General features: G+C 48.8%; 1 long non-coding RNA gene across 3 annotated transcripts; it reads left to right on the top strand.

Annotated features, from left to right (window-relative positions):
- Positions 1–3,752: 3,752 nt before the first annotated feature.
- On the top strand, positions 3,753–18,811 carry LOC123332489. Of its 3 annotated transcripts, none has more exons than XR_006549253.1 (3): positions 3,753–4,499; positions 7,374–7,471; positions 18,695–18,811. It is a non-coding gene; the product is annotated as an uncharacterized LOC123332489 (long non-coding RNA). The 3 variants fall into 3 exon arrangements; XR_006549255.1 differs by lacking the exon at positions 18,695–18,811 and adding an exon at positions 12,265–12,325 and having other exon boundaries at positions 3,753–4,481; XR_006549254.1 differs by lacking the exon at positions 18,695–18,811 and adding an exon at positions 12,265–12,325.
- The last annotated feature ends 466 nt before the right edge of the window (positions 18,812–19,277 follow it).

Genomic DNA, 19,277 nt, shown 5'->3' with positions numbered 1-19,277 from the left:
CAGCACATTCGCTCCCCGGAGGCACGAATCACAACAGTTCTTCTCAGAAAGCCAGGGGAATCTGTCAGGTGACCTCCAATGACCCCTGCCCCCCAGAGACGCGAGGGATCAGAGCTGCTCCTGACCTCCAAGTAGATTTTCTTGGACAAACTTGGAGTGACCGAAGCGTGTCACTTTGACTCTGCACTTCCCATCACTGACCAATCCCCTTTCTGACCAGCATGTTCCTAAGATGTGTTACAAGAGAAGGTTTGAAATGTTTATGTCAATGTGCTCCTTTTACAGTCTCCAGTTACAGCCAGGTCTTGCTGAAGGATGCACGCTGACTCCCTACAGTGACCTTGACTTCGCTCTAATCGGCATGTGTTAGTGTCATCTTTAACTCTCCAGGCAGGGCTGCCAGATACAAGACAGGGTTCTTAGTTACATTTACATTTCAGATCAACAGCAAACGATTTCTCATGTGTATGTTCCAAATATTGTATGGAACATACTTAGACCAAAACAGTATCTGTTGTTGATCTGAAATTCTAATAAACTGGGCATCCTCTTTTCTTTACTGTGTCTGGCAACTCTGTGTCCATGAGAACTCTTATTTCACCCCTTCCAAGGACTAACCAGGCCTGACCCTGTGTAGCTTCCAAGATCAAGGAGATTGGGCATATTCAGGGCGATATGACTGTAGGCAATCCCACTCCTGGGCATGTCTTTGAAGAAAACCGTAATTCAAAAAGACACATGCACCCTGATGTTCACAGCAACACTACTTACAACAGCGAAAATGTGGAAACAACCAAAACGTCGATCGACAGATGAGTGGATAAAGAAGTTGTGGTCTCTATCTACAATGGAATTTTACTCAGTCATAAAAAGAATGAAATACTGCCATTTGCAGCACCGTGGATGGACCTAGAGATGGTCATGCTAACGGAAGCAAGTCAGACAGAGACAAACAAATATCATATAATGTCACTTGTATGTGGAATCGAAAAAGATTTATTTACAAAACAGAAACAGATTCACAGACTTGGAAAACAAACTTGTGGCTGCCCAGGGGGAAACGTGGGGAAGAGGGGTAAATTGGGGTGTGGGGTTAGCACAGACACACCACTGTATGTAAAACAGATAATCAATAAGGATCTACTCAATAGTGCAGGGAACTCTGCTCAATAGTCTGCAATAACCTGTACGGAAAAAGAGTCTGAAGAAGAGTGGATATATGTGTATGTAAAACAGAATCACTTGGCTGCCCACCTGAAACTAACACAACCTTGCAAATCAACGATACCCCCCAGCATGAAATAAAAATTTAAAACATTAAAAATAAAACACAAAAATTTTATTTCCCTATTTCCAAATTCTTGGAGTGGGTGGTGCCCTTGGGAATGCTTTTGTAACACAGACGCAGTTCTGGGAAGGTAAGCACGGTCACTCTTTATGCACAAGAATACATATCCACACAGAGAATATCTCCCTCCACGCGGCGCGGCGCTGGGTGGCTCCAGGAGAGAAGAGGCTGGGTGCTCACAGTCTCCGTCTCCAGGGGGCTTGCAGTGTAGACTATACTGTGTGACTACAGTGTCTGACTCTGTGAGACCCCGTGGACTGTAGCCCGCCAGGCTCCTCTGTCCATGGGATTCTCTAGGCAAGAATACTGGAGTGGGTTGCTCTTTCCTTCTCCAGAGGATCTTCCCCACCCAGGGATCCAACCCACATCTCCTGCGCTGGAAGGTGAGTGAGTCACCCAGGAAGCCCTGCAGTACATCTAACCACCCAAGCCAGAGCAGAGCAGAGCCCTGAGGAGGTCTCCAAGCCTCCCGCGATCAGAGCGGTGGGGATGGCACTGGCCGGATGGGGCCGGATGAAGAAGGACTCCTTGCCGGGGCGACCTCTGGCTGCCCCACAGTGTCACGAGGTGGAAGGAGTGACCTGAACGCATGCAAAGTCAGGGGAAAGAGTGACGTGTCCTCAGTGGCTTCCTCTGGGCAGAAGAGAGATGACCTGAAGAGGCAAAGAAGGGGAAGTGAGTCTGGAAAAAGGGGTGAGATCAAGAAATGCACAAATGGAAAACAGGCCGAGGGAAGAACCCAGAGTCACCCCACCATCCGTGTGCACGCTTATCAAACATGGAACTGTTCCCAAATGTTCACTCAAGAGGCGGCGGGGACCAGCTCGTCCTCCGAGCAGATGGTTCATCCCACTGAGAGTGAGTTCTGTTTGCACACAGTTGGTGCCCCTGATGAACTCACTCCTGGGGTCCAGTGAACGCTGTGAGAGAAAATCAGGTCTGGTCCAGCTACGTCTGGGCAAAGGTGGCCGTGGAAGACCACATGGGTATCACTCGCTTGACAGGTTAAATGCATACAGAGAAACCGGCCAGGGAATGAATTTTTGAAAAGAAAATGTTTTCCGATTTTTCTTTTTGGCAGATTTAATTTTTTATTGGAGTATAATTGCTTTACAATGGTGTTGGTTTCTGCTGCACAACATGAAGCTGTTAAAAGTATACCTGTACCCCTCCCTCTTGGACCTGTCCCTGCTCCCCATTCCAGCCCTCTCGGTCGTCACAGAGCCTGGAGCTGAGCTCCCTGTGCCATACAGCAGCTTCCACTAGCTATCTGTTCTGCACACGGTCGTGTATATGTGTTGAGGCTTCCCTGTCAGTTCATCCCGCCTTCCCCTTCCCCCCCGTGGCCACAAGTCCATTCTCTCCGTCTGCATCTCTATTCTTGCCCTATTTCCTAATTTTTCAATTAAAAAAAAAAAAAATGAGAGTCCTGGGCTCTCAAACCTAATTCGCTCATTTCTTATCAGACTAAAAACCCAGATTAGACTCAGTTTTCTCATCTGTAAAATGAGAGTGTGGCCCATGTCTCTACATTCCCCTCCAACTGACCCAAAGGAAAGTTCTCGGTGAGGGAGGAGTTGGAGGGTAACAGGCCCGCTTGGAGGGCCCAGGGCACCTGCGGTTCCCTTCGTCCCTTCTGGACAAGGCGGCTGGAGGGGAAGCTGGTCTGGGAGCCAGGAGCCCACAGGAAGGGTGCTGAGGGGGGCCCAGCCCTCCACCCACTGAAGAATCGACCACCTGGAAAGGCAAGGCCTGCAGAGTGCCTGACAGTGGCCAGCACAGCTCTGCAGTGGACCGTGCCTTCTGTACCCAAGCCCTTCCCGGGTGAAAGGTGCCTCCGCTTGACTCCGTCTGCTTCAAGCAACAGGAAGGGATGGGGGGGTTGGGTAACCTGTACCAGCTCTCAGCCGACGCCTTAACGACGCCTTAAGGAAGCTCGGTGGATCCTGCTTTTGCCCTCTTGGGAGACCAGAGCCATCACAAAACGTGTGCCCTGAATCCTGATAGAGAGGCCACAGGGCGAAGGATGCCCTGGACCCCGTGGAGAGCTGAGCACCCAGCCAGACGTTTGCCCCGTGCCAGGCCATCGGCCACCACCCTGCCTCTGACTTCTGAGTCACCTGATCGGGGGGCAGGGACAGCACCTCGGTTGTCCCCTGAGACAGAGACCAGGCACCTCGTGGTCTTGTTTAAATTCCCGACCCAGATCTGTGAGCAAACAGCATCGCCGCTATTTTCAGCACTGACGCTTCAGATCCAACGACAGGTCATGAAACCCCATGCTCTCGGGAAAGGTACACTGCCCTCCCCCCAAAATATGCCAGGAATCTGTGCCGTCCAGCTGGTCAGGTTTCTCAGGGTCAGAAGAAAGGAGAATGGAGTTTAAACCACTTAACGGAGCATATCCTGTTGGGAACCAAGCAGGCGTTCCCTGTGTCCCGGGTTCCTGGGCTCCGGACTGGGGGGTGTCAGGCCCCCAGGGGAGCTTCTCAGAGCACCCTAGGCTGAGGGACCCGCCCTGACCTCGTTCAACTACAGCCGTGCCTCCCCAGACACAGTGACTCGGGGTCTGCGTTCACTGGAGGCGGGGAGTAGGGAGAGGGCGTGGGGGAGGAGGTCACTGAGTCTCGGCCACCTTCCATGAGGCAGCAAGAGCTAAAGGAGACAGGGGGCGCTGGGCGGGGGCATGGAGGCGGGAAGTCACCCCCTTGGGCAGCAAAGGCAGCTCCTGGGGCCCCTTCAGTGCCCCCAGGACAGTGAGCAGGAGGGAGAGTGGCCGGAGGGACCCCGCCAAGAAGGGGCCTAAATTCAGGGCACGCGCAGGGGCCTCTGCAGGCAGCGCTCACTCCGCGGGGTCAGGAGGGGCAGGGTTCTCTGCATCCGGGGAGGCCCCTGAAGGTGCACAAACAGGAGGGCAGGCCTCCTGGCCGTGGAGGTGCCATCCCTGGGGCAGGAGGACAGGTTGAGAAAGGACCCGGCCGGGTTGAGGCCACGGAGGGACCAGACGTTGACCCACTGCAGCTCACACCAGAGACATGCTCGGAGCACTTTGTTGAACAGGAGTTCACTTCCGGGTCAAGGGGAGGAGTTCACTTCCGGGTCAAGGGGAGGCACTGACGCTGTTTCCACAGGGGTGAGTGGAGGGACACCGGTGAGTAGGTGGTGAAATGGCTGCTGAGGGGACTGACCAAGGGGACATGGGGGACCAGGCCCTGAGCAGGCGGCGGTGGGGCCAGAGAGAAAGGATGGGGGAATGTGTTCAGGAAGAACCTGGCCAGGAGGAGCGGTGGTAGGAGGGGTGTCCGGGCCCACAGGCTCTGGTCCAGCCTGCGCATCCCAGCGCCAGGTGACGCGGGCCAGCAGCCACCTCTCTGCAGGGCTCAGCTGTGTCTGAATCAAAGGGGAGAGGTTCCTTCTGCTCGGGGACCTGGTGGCTCTGAGGCCTGGTGACTCATGTGGAGAACGAAAGGGTGGTGTCAGGAAGGGTAGGAGCCAGGAGGATCAAAGACAGCCCTGGGGAGGCTCCCGGAGAAAATGATGCAGCTGTCAACAAACCGGAAGTCAGAGGGGAGGACGGGGCTGCGCTGGGTGGGAAAGCTGACGTGTTCGCCGTTAGGGAACTTTGAAGGGGATGAGGATGTGTCTCCAAGTGGGCAGTGGAGGTAGACGATCACGGTCAACGAGAACATCCTCGCTATTTCCCCCCGCCCCACAGACATCAGTTCAGTTCAGTCCCTCCGTCATGTCAGACTCTTTACGACCCCAGGGACTGCACAGACTCCCAAAGCTTCAGCATCAGGGTCTTTTCCAGTCAGTCAGTTCTTCGCATTAGGTGGCCAAAGTATTGGGATTTCAGCTTCAGCATCAGTCCTTCCAATGAATATTCAGGACGGATTTCCTTTAGGATGAACTGGTTGGATGTCCTTGCTGTACAAGGGACTCTCAAGAGTCTTCTCCAACACCACAGTTCAAAAGCATCGATTCTTCCACTCTCAGCTTTCTTTGTAGTCCAACTCTCACATCCATACATGACTACTGGAAAAACCATAGCTTTGACTACACAGACTTTGTCAGCCAAGAAATATCTCTGCTTTTTAATATGCTGTCTAGGTTGGTCATACCTTTTCTTCCAAGCAGCAAGCATTCTTTTAATTTCATGGCTGCAGTCACCATCTGCAGTGATTTTGGAGCCCAAGAGAATAAAGAGATACGCAAGTCCTAATCCTTCAAACTTGCCACTGTAGGAGGGATGGGTTCAATCAGTGGAACAGGAAGATCCTCCAGAGAAGGAAATGGCAGCCCACTCCAGTATCCTTGCCTGGAGAATCCCACAGATGGAGGAGCCCAGCGGGATACAGTCCAGGGGGTCACAAAGAGTCAGACACAACTGAGCGACTGAGCACAGTGTGGGCTTCCAGGTCCTGGTAATGGGAGTGGCGCCTTCTTTCAGTGCCCAAGTCATGAAGCCACTACATAGAACTGCACTCAGAGTACATTCGTCCCATCTTGGGACCTTGATCGTCTGTCTCCTGAGACCTGCTCTGTCCCAGGGGAGCAAACGGGGACCCTAAGAGGGAGTGGTTTGTTCACCACCTTAAAGCTGGTCCCCAGTGTTAGAGCCAGAATCAGAAGTGGATTCAAGATGTTCCAGTCCAGCACCTCAGGTCTATTTTAGAAACAACTGAGCAGCTTAAAAATGAAAAGAGATACTGGCTTGGTTATGAGACCCTTGCCATCCAAGGCAGTGCCAAGACCAGGCTCCAGAGCTAGGATCTGAAATCAGATGCACTCTCTGGGCACACGCATCCTGCACACATGAGGTGTGATGCTCACCCCCATCGGGAGGTGCAAGGCAAGCAGGACAGGGCACTTTGCAGACCACAGTTTGGGTGGGTGGTGGGAGGAGACACTTGCCAAAACAGGTCCCTCCATTGGCTGACTGGTGGCCCACCAGGGTGCCCTCCCATGAGGCGAGCTGTCGGATTTAGCAGGGCAGCTCACCGGAGTGAGCTGGAGAAGGCAGAGAAGATTGATGAGAGACAGACCTGTCTCATTGCAGAGCTGCCTTGCATCCTTAAGGCAGCCTCAGCAACTCTCATTCCTCCGGGCGGATCTGAGGGCCCCTCCCAGCCCCACGCCCTGTGTAGGCCACCGGACACAAAGCCGAGGCACACTTACACAGGTAACAGTGTCTGCCCCAATTGTTGTTTTGCATCTTTCAATCGAGATGTCTACATCTGTAGTTCTTTTTTGAGGTGATAGTCTTTTTTAAATTTTATTTTATTGACATACAGTTGATTGACAGTGTTGTGTTAATTTCTGCTGTCCAGCAAAGTGACTCAGTTACACACATACACACATTCTCTTTCATATTCTTTTCCATTCTGGTTTACCGTAGGACATTACTGTGGTTCCCTGTGCTGTACAGGAGGACCTTGCTCTTTGCCCATCCTGTGTACAACAGTCTGCATCTACTCACGCTCACCTCCCCCTCCATCCGTCTCCGGGCCCTCCCCCTTGGAGGTGATGTTCTTAAATGCCTTCCTGAACTAATTTTGCTGCCTGTCACCCCTGCGAATGAGTCCACCTGGGCAAGTCAGATTTGCAAGGGGGCCCTCTCTACCGAGACAGGTCCCGAGAGGGCCCCTCACAGAACCAGTTTCAGACGGAGACCTCCTCGGGTTCCTCTTTTTCACACTCTAAGAGCCAGAATGAGATGGGGCAACCTGGGACCCCGTTTTTTTCTGTATCAATGTTCCTGAATGAAAAATGCTCGAAAAATGAATGTTAAACCCTTCACCCATGGAGGAAAGTTCAGTATCTGCCTGAACACAATGCTAACTTGGAAAAAAACCACCTATTTTGTGCTTTTCTATAGTAAAATCAGAGGAGAGCTGAGCTCTGTTGGTTGTCGGTCAGGGACATGACCCGGGTTCACACCTGTGAGCTCGGCGGGCACGGGCTGGGGCGCATGCCCTGTTAGCACCATTTCATCTAAAGTCTCTTCGCTTGAGCCCCTGTCTAGGCAAAGCCCCTAACTGTTACCCAAAGACTCTCTTCGAAGACCTGGAACAATGGTGAACATGTACGCGACTCTGCTCCCCACCATCTGGGGAAGAAAAGGTAGGCCTCTTTTTCCTAAAATAATTGAGAGCAAGTCGATATTGTTTCTTTGGGTCTGTAGTTCAGCCTTGGCACTGATCATGTGTTACAAAGAGTTCTATTTGGATGCGTAAAATCAAAACAGATTGGTTTCATACCATTTTATTTGTCAGTCTACCTCAATAAAGCTGGAGGATCATTTGTTTTCATGACTAAATGTTAAAATACAAAAAAAAAAAAAGGTTGGATTCTTGGACTGTGCTTAGGGATCCCATTCTTAGGAGGGTGACCGTGGCCAACGACACTCTCCCTTCCCCGCCTCCTCCCTCCCCCCAGTATCCACGATGGGGTCGTGAACTCACTATCGCCTTGGGTGACAAAGGTGGGATTACAGACTGAGAATTTCACACGTTGCTTTCTGATTTCTCTGGGGGGAACCTGTTGAGGTGAAAAACAAAGGAAGCAGAAAGGAGGCCAAAAGCTACAGGGAAGACAAAGAAATTCAAGTGAGTGAAAAGAATAACATTAAAAAGATGAAATAAAAAAGAAAAAAGATAACAATTGTAATATTACTTTTGGTTGGCCAAAAGGTTCGTTTGGGTTCTTCCAATACATCTTGCAAAAAAACCCAAACATTTTGGCTGACCCAATAGCTCCCTTCAGTTTCTACCTCTGGCCCTGGGGCCATTTCTGCCTTGACGGTGTATAAACCAACGTGCTGTACAATGTCCGCGGTAAGGTGCCCAGTGCCCAGAAAGGCAAGGCATCTGCCTAAAGTCACGCAGCAGAGGAGCCTGGGTTTGAATCCATGTTCTTCTTAAAGCTTCAAAGCCCATGTTCTTGTTGATCAATGGCAGAAGCACCCTGTCTTCAGCCCTTAGAGAATCTTATAAAACAGAGGAAAGAAGCAGCAGCGGAGTCCCCAGAAAATCATTCAGTCGAAACTTGGGTGGAAAGCATTTAGTGCGCCTGTCCTGTGCTGGCCTCGGCCGTGTGCACCTCTCGTGTTATTGAACAGAGAGACCATTAAAGAAACAACGCGCACAGAGCCTGGTGGGGAAAAGTGCAGCCCCCTTGGGGACACAGGGTAACCTGGCCACGTGAGGACCGGACCGGGGCTGAAAGTGTCTTGATGTCAGGGGGTCGGCGGAACTCCACCCCAAACGGCTCCAGCTCGGCTTTGAGGTGGTTTTTATACTTACAACACTACCCACACAAGACCACGATTTCTTTATTTTTTTGCTAACTTCTGCTATGAACAATTTCCAAATGTACACAGCATTTAAAAGAATAGCACAGCGAGGGGCTTCCTTGGTGTCTCAGTAGTAAAGAACCCACCTGCCAGTGCGGGAGACATGGGTTTGAACCCTGGTCCAGGAAGATCCCACAGGCCAAGGGGCAGTAAGCCTGGGTACTAGAGCCCGTGCCCGCAAACCACCGGAGCCCACTGGCCCACTCGCCCAGGCTCCACAGCGAGAAGCACCACAATGAGAAGCCTGCGCACTGCAACTCGAGAGGAGCCCCTTCAGCAACAAAGACTCAACACAGCCAAAAATTGATGAATAAATAAAATTATGAAAAAAACTTTATTGACTATGCCAAAGCCTTTGACTGTGTGGATCACAATAAACTGTGGAAAATTCTTCAAGAGATGGGAATACCAGACCACCTGACCTGACTCTTGAGAAATTTGTATGCAGGTCAGGAAGCAACAGTTAGAACTGGACATGGAACAACAGACTGGTTCCAAATAGGAAAAGGAGTTCATCAAGGCTGTATATTGTCACCCTGTTTATTTAACTTATATACAGAGTACATCATGAGAAACGCTGGACTGGAAGAAACACAAGCTGGAATCGAGATTGCCGGGAGAAATATCAAGAACCTCAGATATGCAGATGACACCACCCTTATGGCAGAAAGTGAAACTAAAAAGCCTCTTGATGAAAGTGAAAGTGGAGAGTGAAAAAGTTGGCTTAAAGCTCAACATTCAGAAAATGAAGATCATGGCATCCGGTCCCATCACTTCATGGGAAATAGATGGGGAAACAGTGGAAACAGTGTCAGACTTTATTTTTTGGGGCTCCAAAATCACTACAGATGGTGACTGCAGCCATGAAATTAAAAGACGCTTACTCCTTGGAAGGAAAGTTATGACCAACCTAGATAGCATATTCAAAAGCAGAGACATTACTTTGCCAACAAAGGTTCGTCTAGTCAAGGCTATGGTTTTTCCTGTGGTCATGTATGGATGTGAGAGTTGGACTGTGAAGAAGGTTGAGCGCCGAAGAATTGATGCTTTTGAACTGTGGTGTTGGAGAAGACTCTTGAGAGTCCCTTGGACTGCAAGGAGATCCAACCAGTCCATTCTGAAGGAGATCAGCCCTGGGATTTCTTGGGAAGGAATGATGCTAAAGCTGAAACTCCAGCACTTTGGCCACCTCATGCGAAGAGTTGACTCATTGGAAAAGACTCTGATGCTGGGAGGGATTGGGGGCAGGAGGAGAAGGGGACGACAGAGGATGAGATGGCTGGATGGCATCACTGACTCGACGGACGTGAGTCTCGGTGAACTCCAGGAGTTGGTGATGGACAGTGGGCCTGGTGTGCTGCGATTCATGGGGTCGCAAAGAGTCGGACACAACTGAGCGACTGATCTGATCTGATGAAAAGAACTTAAAAAAATAAAGAATAGCATAAAGGGAAGACCCTTGTTGTGCTATTCTTTTAAATGCTGTGTACGTTTGGAACAATTTTTTTGACCTGTTGTCTTATTTTATTCAAATACCAGGCTCCTCACACATGGTCCAAGAACACCCAAATAATAAAGCAAACATTATCACATGTTACATATTGGTCTTCAAACATCATAACCAATGATGCCACACTTGGCTATGGTCTCACCAGCATGAAACCACATCCACAGCTCAGTGGTCACCAAACCACCCAGCAGAGCTGCCTTAACTGGGAGCTGATTGAAGCTAGCGGCTTGAACACTATTCAGTTCAGCCGCTCAGTCGTGTCTGGCTCTTTGCGACCCCATGAACTGCAGCATGCCAGGTCTCCCTCCATCGCCAACTCCCGGAGCTTACTCAAACTCCGGTCCATTGAGTCAGTGATGCCATCCAACCATCTCATTCTCTGTCGTCCCCTTCTCCTCCTGCCCTCAATCTTTCCCAGCATCAGGGTGTTTTCCAATGAGTCAGTTCTTCGTGTCAGGTGGCCAAAGTATTGGAGTTTCAGCTTCAGCATTAGTCCTTCCAATGAATATTCAGGGTGGATTTCCTGTAGGATGGACTGGTTGGGTCTCCTTGCTGTCCAAGGGACTCTCAAGAGTCTTCTCCAACACTGCAGCTCAAAAGCATCAATTCTTCGGCTCTCAGCTTTCTTTTAGTCCAACTCTCACATCCATACATGACTACTGGAAAAACCATAGCCTTGACTAGACGGACCTTTGTTAGCAAAGTAATGTCTCTGCTTTTTAATATGCTGTCTAGGTTGGTCATAACTTTTCTTCCAAGGAACAAGTGTCTTTTAATTTCATGGCTGCAGTCACCCTCTGCAGTAATTTTGGAGCCCCAAAAGATAAAGTCTGTCACTGTTTCCATTGAGCACTATAGATCATCTTTTTTGGCATTTTGTCCCCAAATGCAGCCGACTGAGGCTTTGAGTAAGTTGCTGCAGACTTAACCAGCACTGGGGCCTTCTCTGCAAAGTTATGGATGAACTGGGCCATGGTTCTTAGATGGAAAGTTCATTGCCCCACCTGAAAGATTCCGATTTTGCCCTTTATTCTGTATCTCCCTCTGTGTCTGGGAGAGAGGTCTTGCTGCTCCGTTCTCACCCCCACAGCCCGCCCCCTCCTCCCGGGTGAGCCCAGGCCTCAGGGCCTGTGCGCCTGCTGTACCCTCCGCCTAGAATGTCTTCGTCTTGCTTGTCTCTGTAGAAAAGTTAGAAAGTGTGGAGGAGACAAGGTGTCTTGTGATTACCATCCCTCCAAAAAAACATTTTGGTGTCTATTTTCAGTCTTTGTGTGTGTGACTGAATGAAGGGTCAGATTCTTTTCCTGCAAAAATAGTCTTACCGTGTATATAATTAACGTACTATAAAATTCACAGATTTAAAGACACAATTCAACAGTTTTTAGTCAATTCACAGGCAACCGTATCTATGATCTAGACCTGATTTTTTTCTCTGTGCCATGCGTTAATCTATTTTATTACTTTTTAATCTGTTTTTTTAATGACGTATAGCTGAACTAAGACTTTAAATTTTTTTTTTTTTTGGCCATGTGGGATCTTAGTTCCCTGACCAGGGATTGTGCCCTGGGTGCATAGCAGTGAAAGAGTAGAGTCCTAACCACTGGACTGATAGGAAACTCTTAATTTGAGAACAAGACCATCAGACCCCAAAGAGACTGACACCCCATCTCCCATCCCCACAGCCCCAGACCACCACTAACGTGTTCTGTATCTATAGATTTGCCTGTTTGGGATGTTTCATATTTATGAAATCATATAATGTGATTATAAAGATACATCCAGCTTCTTAACATCATGTTTTCAAGGTTTATCAATGTTGTAATGCATGTCAATACTTTATTCATTTTATTGAATAACTTTCTATTGTACGGATATTTCCCATTTTATCCACATGTCAGTGGTTGGACGTTGGGGTTCTCATTTTTTCTCTATTATAAATAAAGCTGCTCTGACTGTTCATGTACACATTTTTGTATGGATGTGTTCACACTTCTCTGGGGTAAATACCTAGGGAGGGAATTGCTGGGTGATGTGGTAACTCTGTCTTCCCAGGTGACTCACTGGTAAAGAATCCATCCGCCAATGCAGGATATGCAAGAAATATATGAGTTCAGTCCCTCGGTCGGGAAGATCCCTGCAAGAGGATATGGCAACACACTTCAGTTTTCTTGCCTGGGAAATCCCATGGAAGAGGACCCTGGCAGGCCACAGTCCATAGGGTCGCAGAGTTGGACGCGACTGAGCAACTGAGTATGATAACTCTGTGTTTAACATTTTGAGGCCCTGACTGTATTCTAAAGGGAAACAGTCTCACCAGCAGTGAATGAAGGTTCTGATTCCCCTCCATCTCACCAACACTTGTTAAGGTCCTTTTATAAAAATTCTAGCCATCCTAGTAAGTGTGAAGTGCTTCTCATTTGTGGTTTTGATTTGCATTCCCCTGCGGTTAAGTGATTTTGAGCATCTTTTCATGTGCTTATTGAGAGCTCAAATTCTTATTTGGGCATTGCTACAAAGATCCTGGTTACTGTGCCAAAGACAAGTATCAGGTTGCCAGTGAATAAAAACCTAAGTTTGGTAACTAAGCACCCTTCTGAGCTCTCCTCTCAGTTTAGAGCTGGTTTCTATAAACAACCATGAGGACCTCCTTGGACACAAACCTGTGCTGCTGGACACATGAAACCCACCACCACAAGCCCCCAGATCAATAGAAGAGTGATGAAACGATGCTGGACACATGAAGCCCACCACCACAAGCCCCCAAACCAATAGAAGAGCGATGAAACGATGCTGGACACATGAAGCCCACCACCACAAGCCCCCAGATCAATAGAAGAGCGATGAAACGATGCTGGACACATGAAGCCCACCACCACAAGCCCCCAAACCAATAGAAGAGCGATGAAACGATGCTGGACACATGAAACCCACCACCACAAGCCCCAGATCAATAGAAGAGTGGTGAAACGATGCTGGACACATGAAACCCACCACCACAAGCCCCCAGATCAATAGAAGAGTGATGAAACAATGCTGAGATTTAATTTTACGACGTTGGAATAAAATGTATATGCATAGGTATAAATATATGTATACCTATGGCTGATTCATGTTGACATTGGCAGAAAACAACAAAATTCAGTAAAGCAATTACCCTTCAATTATAAGTAAATTTAAAAAGTCATTATTTTTCATTGTTAAATGGGTGAAAAATTATTTACTATCAGATCTAGAGATAGCGTACGGAAAGCGAGAATGTTTTTCACAATACCAGCGATAACATGGAATGCAGGATCAGTTCTAAAGAGTTCTGCTCAACAGTACCACAAAGAATCTGAGGTTGAGCGCTCAGGAAACCTGAAAGACCATAGAAATGGTGGATTTATGAGAACATAGGGTGATTTCAGAAGCAAATGCCCGGACTCAGAAGTCATCTGACTTGCAGAAAGTTGAACACAAAGCAGGCATGTGAACACAAATTTAATCATCATTGTTGCTATTTTTTAAATAATTGTATTACTTATTTAAGTTGTTTCGTATGCTCTGGGCCTCACTGCTGCACACGGGCTCTCGGAGCTGCTCTCTGGGTGTGTGCACAGGCCTCTCACGGCAGCGGCCTCTCCGTATGCATCGCAGGCCCCAGGCGGCCGGGCTTCAGGAGCCGCGGCACGTGGGCTCGACAGCTGTGGTTCCCGGGCTCCAGAGTGCCGGGTCAGTCATTGTGGTGCACGGGCTTAGCTGCTCCGAGACATACGGAATCTTCCCGGACCAGAGAGAGAGCCCGAGTCCCCCGCATTCGCAGGAGGATTCCTAACCACTGGCCACTAGGGAAGTCCCGTAGTTGCTACTCCAAGAACAGTTCGCCCCACTAGCTTTGGCAAGAAGTCAAAGTAGAAAGATACAGGCAGGCACAGAGTGAAATATACGGCTATTTAATTATCACTGGGACTTCAGCTAATGATATGTTATGAATCATATATACAGAAAATGGACTAGACAGAAATACTAAATTTATTTTTAGTGGTTGTATAGAGTAGTAAAATTGGGGTGATGTTTTTTATTTATTTTTATTTTTATTATTTTTTTTGGGGTGATGTTTTTTAAACCAAAAGTTTTTGGTCGTCTACGGAGAATATAATATTCACTGGAAGGACTGATGCTGAAGCTCCAGTACTTGGGCCACCTGATGTGAAAAGCCAAATTACTGGAAAAGACCCTGATCCTGGGAAAGTTTGAGGGCAGGAGGAGAAGGGGGCAACAGAGGATGAGATGGTTGGATGGCATCACTGACTCGATGGACAAGAGTTTGAGCAAACTCCAGGAGATAATGAAGGACAAGAGAGCCTGCAGGGCTGCAGTCCATGGGACTGCAAAGAGCCAGACACGACTTAGTGACTGAACAACAATAGACAAAGTTTTACAAAGAGGTGTTAAACAGAAGATTCTCAGGAGCTCCTGGATTCTTATCACAGGCTTCCCTGGTGGCTCAGTGGTAAACAATCTGCCTGCAATGCTGGAGACCTGGGTTCAATCCCTGGGTCGGGAAGATCCCCTGGAGGAGGAAGTGGCAACCCACTCCAGTATTCTCGCCTGGGAAATCCCATGGACAGAGGAGCCTGGTGGGCTACAGTCTGCGGGGTTACAAAGAGTCAGATATGACTGAAAGGACTTAGCATGCATGCAAAAATATTAAAAATATTCTTTTCCACTATGGTTTAACATAGGATATTGAATATACTTTCCTATGCTATACACTAGGACCTTGTAGACTATCCATTGTGTTGATAAATACAGAAGCTTACATCTGCTAACCCCAATATCCTGTTCCATCACTTCCCCAGGCCCCCCAGCCCCTCCCCCTTGGCCACCACAAGTCTGGTCTCTATGTCTGTGAGTCTGTTCATTTCCTAGGTGGGGTCATCTGTGTAATATTCTAGATTCCACATATAAGTGATATCGTGATACTTGTCTTTGTCTGACTCAATTCACTTATTATGATAATCTCTAGCCCCACCCATGTTGGTGCAAATGGCATCATTTCGTTCTCTTTTATGGCGGAGTAATACTCCACTGTGTCTACGTGCCAGACTTCTTATCCTTTCCTCTGTCAATGCATCTTTTGGTTGTTTCCATGTCCTGGCAATTGTAAGTAGTGCTGTTATGAATATTGGGATACATGTATCTTTTTGAATCATAGTTTTCTCCAGATATAGGCCCAGGAGCAGGCTGGCTGAATCATTTTCAGTTTTATGAGGAACCCCCATACTGCTTTCCACAGTGGCTGCACGAACTTCAATTCCTGCTAGAGTACTTGTTATTGCAGGTTGAACTGAGATAATGACCAGAAAATGAATGAATCTGACTTTCATATATCTGAAAGCTCCAGTGAGTTTTTGAGGACATCAGAACCTAACTTTCAACACCTCAGAAAGACAACACACTGGAACATCTATGGCTTATTACAAGGACATTCTCCATGAGGAAAGAGGGCAGGAAAAAATACCAACACACTGGTGGCAGGGGCGGGGTGGGGTAAATTTTCCAAAAATCTGTTAGGTTGCCCTTAGAGTCTTCAGAGACATGTAGTTATAATTTTCCCCATAAAATCCTATTTTTTTTTTTTTCAGGAAAACTTGAAGACCTTAACATAGGAATTTTGTATTATAGACTATAATCCTGTATTACACTATGAACTATTTTTGTTGCAAGTTGTAATATTCTAGAAGGCTTTCAAGAATCTGAAAGTAGTAAAGAACATGGGAGCCCTGGAGCTCAAGCTCCTTGTTTCCCCAATAATCAGTCTAACCAGGCCACTCTTTGAGTTGGTGGCTGTCTACCCGCGGGCTGCTTGTCCCCAAGGGTGGGCTGAGCTCTCTTCACCCCTCAGGCTGGCTCCCCTCAGTCTCCGTCCCAACGGGACAGTGAGTCTTCTAAGGAGACCCCGTGTTGTGCCTCTTGGGGAGTCAGACACATTAGACGGGTGCACCGCGAAAGCATGCATGTACTAATGTTGGGTTCACTCAGTGTGGACGTCAGTGGCTCCACAGGAACTGCCCTGAGAGACAGCTGCAGCCTGGGGTGGAAGCCATCCTGCCGTCTCCCTCTCTCGCAGCCTCAAGGGTGGGTGAGATTTGTTGTTGTTCAGTCGCTAAGTCATGTCCAACTCTTTGTGACACCATGGACTGCAGCACGCCAGGCTCCTCTGTCTTTCACTGACTGTCTCCCAGAGGTTGCTCAAATTCTTGTCCATTGAGTCGGTGATGCCGTCCAACCACCTCATCCTCTGTTGTCCCCCTTTTCTTCCTGCCCTCAATCTTCCCCAGCATCAGGGGCTTTTCCAGTGAGTCAGTTCTTCGCATCAGGTGGCCAAAGTGTTGGAGCTTCAGCTTCAGCATCAGTCCTTCCAATGAATATTCAGGGTAGATTTCCTTTAGGATGGACTGGTTGGCTCTCCTTGCAGCCCAAGGGACTCTCAAGAGTCTTCTCCAGCATCACAGTTCGAGAGCATAAATTCGACCTAGGGGTGGAACCCACGTCTCCTGCAAGGCCTGGCAAATTCTTAACCACTGAGCCACTAGGGAAGCCCTTAGCAGGATTTTGCCCATGGCAGAGAGAACCAGAGGAGAGGCGTTGCGGCAAAGAGCCGCGTGGTTCAGCTGGAATGAAAGAAGCAGGAGGGGCAGGCTGGCTGGAGGGGGAGGTTGATGCCTTGAATGTTGGGCGGAGGTTTGAACAAAGTTTTGTTTCCTGTGCTTTAGAAAGGGCTGTGCCTGGGGCTTCCCTGGTGGCTCAGAGGTAGAGAACTTGCCTGCCCAAGCAGGAGACACGGGCTTGATCTCTGATCTGGGAAGATCTCGTCTGTCATGGAGGCACTAACCCAATGCGCCACCACGGGCTTATCTTTGAGCCTGCGGTCCAGAGCCCATGCTCCACCTCCAGAGAGTAGTCCTCACTCACCGCAACTAGAGAGAAGCCTGCGCAGCAGCAAGACCCAGCACAGCCAAGAATAAAATGTGGATAAATGAAGAAAGGGGCGCCGTCTAGGGCACCTGTGTCACACTGAGAGTTATTAGTGCCGTAAAGCCGGGCAGCCACTCTGGGTTTGGAATGTCCCCTATTTCAAAAATATATATATTTGCCTGTGCCGGGTCTTAGTTGTGGTGTGCAGGATCTTCGAGGTGGCACGTGGGCTCTAGTTACCCAGAGACAGAACCTGCGCCCCCTGCGTTGGCAGTCTGGCATCGTCCCTGCTGGACCACCCAAGAAGACCCTCACTCACCCTCTGTGACACTGATTCATAGCATCGTCCCCCAGAACTACAACCCACTACAGAAACGCAGGGATGGCCTGGACACCACGCGCTTTCCTGTCTGAGGAGCCTGGTGGCTGCGATGGTCTCTTTCTCAAGATCAAGTTTCAGTGGACTCATTCTGGCGTTAAATGAAACCGGTGAGTGAATTCTCGCAAAGCTGACAAGAACTGGGATTTTCCACGGAGAAGAACAGAAAAGAGAGCATGCACACTGCTCCTCTCCAGAGGTCGACAGTGTTGGCATTAGGAGTTTGCTCTCTCCCTTCTCCCACGTTTGACGGGAGGGAAGTCCAGCCCAAATCTAAAGTGGCCGTGAAGTCAGCTGACAAAAGAACGATCGACTCTTGGAGAGGCTTCCCTGCTTGTCTTCATGTAACTTCATGGGGCGAAGACCAAGCAACACAGCGCATGGTCAATCATCCAGGTGGGAACTCCCTCCTGCCTCCTTGGGGCCTCTGCCCCGCGGTGCCCTTGGACAGAGCCCCGTGGGAGCCTCTCGTCATCCTCGTGGGCGTGAAGACAAGGACGCTCAGGAGGTCGTGGCAGTGTTTCTGTTCCTCCTTGCTCCAGCTGCAGTTCTGTCTGCCAGGGGCCCCACTCGCTCCCGAGGGAAAGTTACATAGTATGGCTTTTAAAACAGTGCCCGAGTCTTTTTGTTTTTTGCAGGGCTTGCCAAATTTCCTATCACCCAAACAAACTTCTGGTTTAACCTATGAACTGCGAGTTTCCTGCATTCTCAAGGGACAGAAATCTCTTTTCTCTTTCAAAAACCTACATTCTGGGCAACGGAGTGGGCCAGTTTGCCAGGGCAACATGACTGCCAATCAGCTATGTCAACGGTGCCCAGCACTTTACTGGACAACAGGTTTTTAGCCGTCTCCATTGACAAATGAACATTCTCTTGTTCCAACAATAGAATAAGAAAGGTTGTGGGATTTTTTTTTTTTTAAAGACCTCTTGGTTTGCTGTGGGCGATTCAACTGCACAAGTGAGTTTAGTTTCAATTTTAAAAGATCTTAAATCTCACAAATAAAGCCTGTTTGCTGTCTACAGATTGGTAGGTATTTGTAGATTTGGAAGTACCTCCAGATTTTTCTCAATTTTTCTTGCGGTTAAGAGGGAAATCTCACAGTAAATGTTGAGTTCTTGGGCACAATTTTTATTTTGCCAGAAACGCCTGGAACCAACCAGCCCTGGATTACAGCCATCACCACGAAAGCTTGTTCACACGATTTGCAATCCCGATGGTAGGAAAAGCCCCTTCACTCTGCTCCGGGGAAGAAAAATCCCGCAGTGGCAGTTAAGGAAAGGTGTACCCAGATGGAAAGTCATCGAACGACTTCTAATTGAGCTGAAGTTGCAAAGGGAAAGGACTGACGTCACTGAACAAGTGCTACTTCACGTGTGAGGTCCCGGACACAGAGCCCTGTCCAATCACAAAGAGGACACCAAGTTGCTCCCGACAGGGACTGCCGACCAAACGCCGGCCAGCACCCCTCCTCAAACCGCCGAGGCCACCAGAGCGAGGGGGGTCTGCGAGGCTGTGACGGCCCAAAGGAGCCCAGACAGACAGGGCACGTCATCCTAAGATGGTGTCCTGGCTGGATGGACTTGGAATAGAAAGGGGCAGCAGGGAAAAACCAAGATCGGAACAAAGTACAGGTTTAGTTAAGAATAAAGTGTCGACACTGGTTCATTAATTTTAACACACGCACTACGATGGGACATGAGTGTAATGCGAGATATGGACAGTT

Source organism: Bubalus bubalis, chromosome 3, assembly GCF_019923935.1.
Source record: "Bubalus bubalis isolate 160015118507 breed Murrah chromosome 3, NDDB_SH_1, whole genome shotgun sequence".
NCBI classification, from domain to species: Eukaryota; Metazoa; Chordata; class Mammalia; order Artiodactyla; family Bovidae; genus Bubalus; species Bubalus bubalis.
Note: the sequence above shows the minus strand (reverse complement) of the source record. Positions and strands in the feature narration are given on the sequence as shown.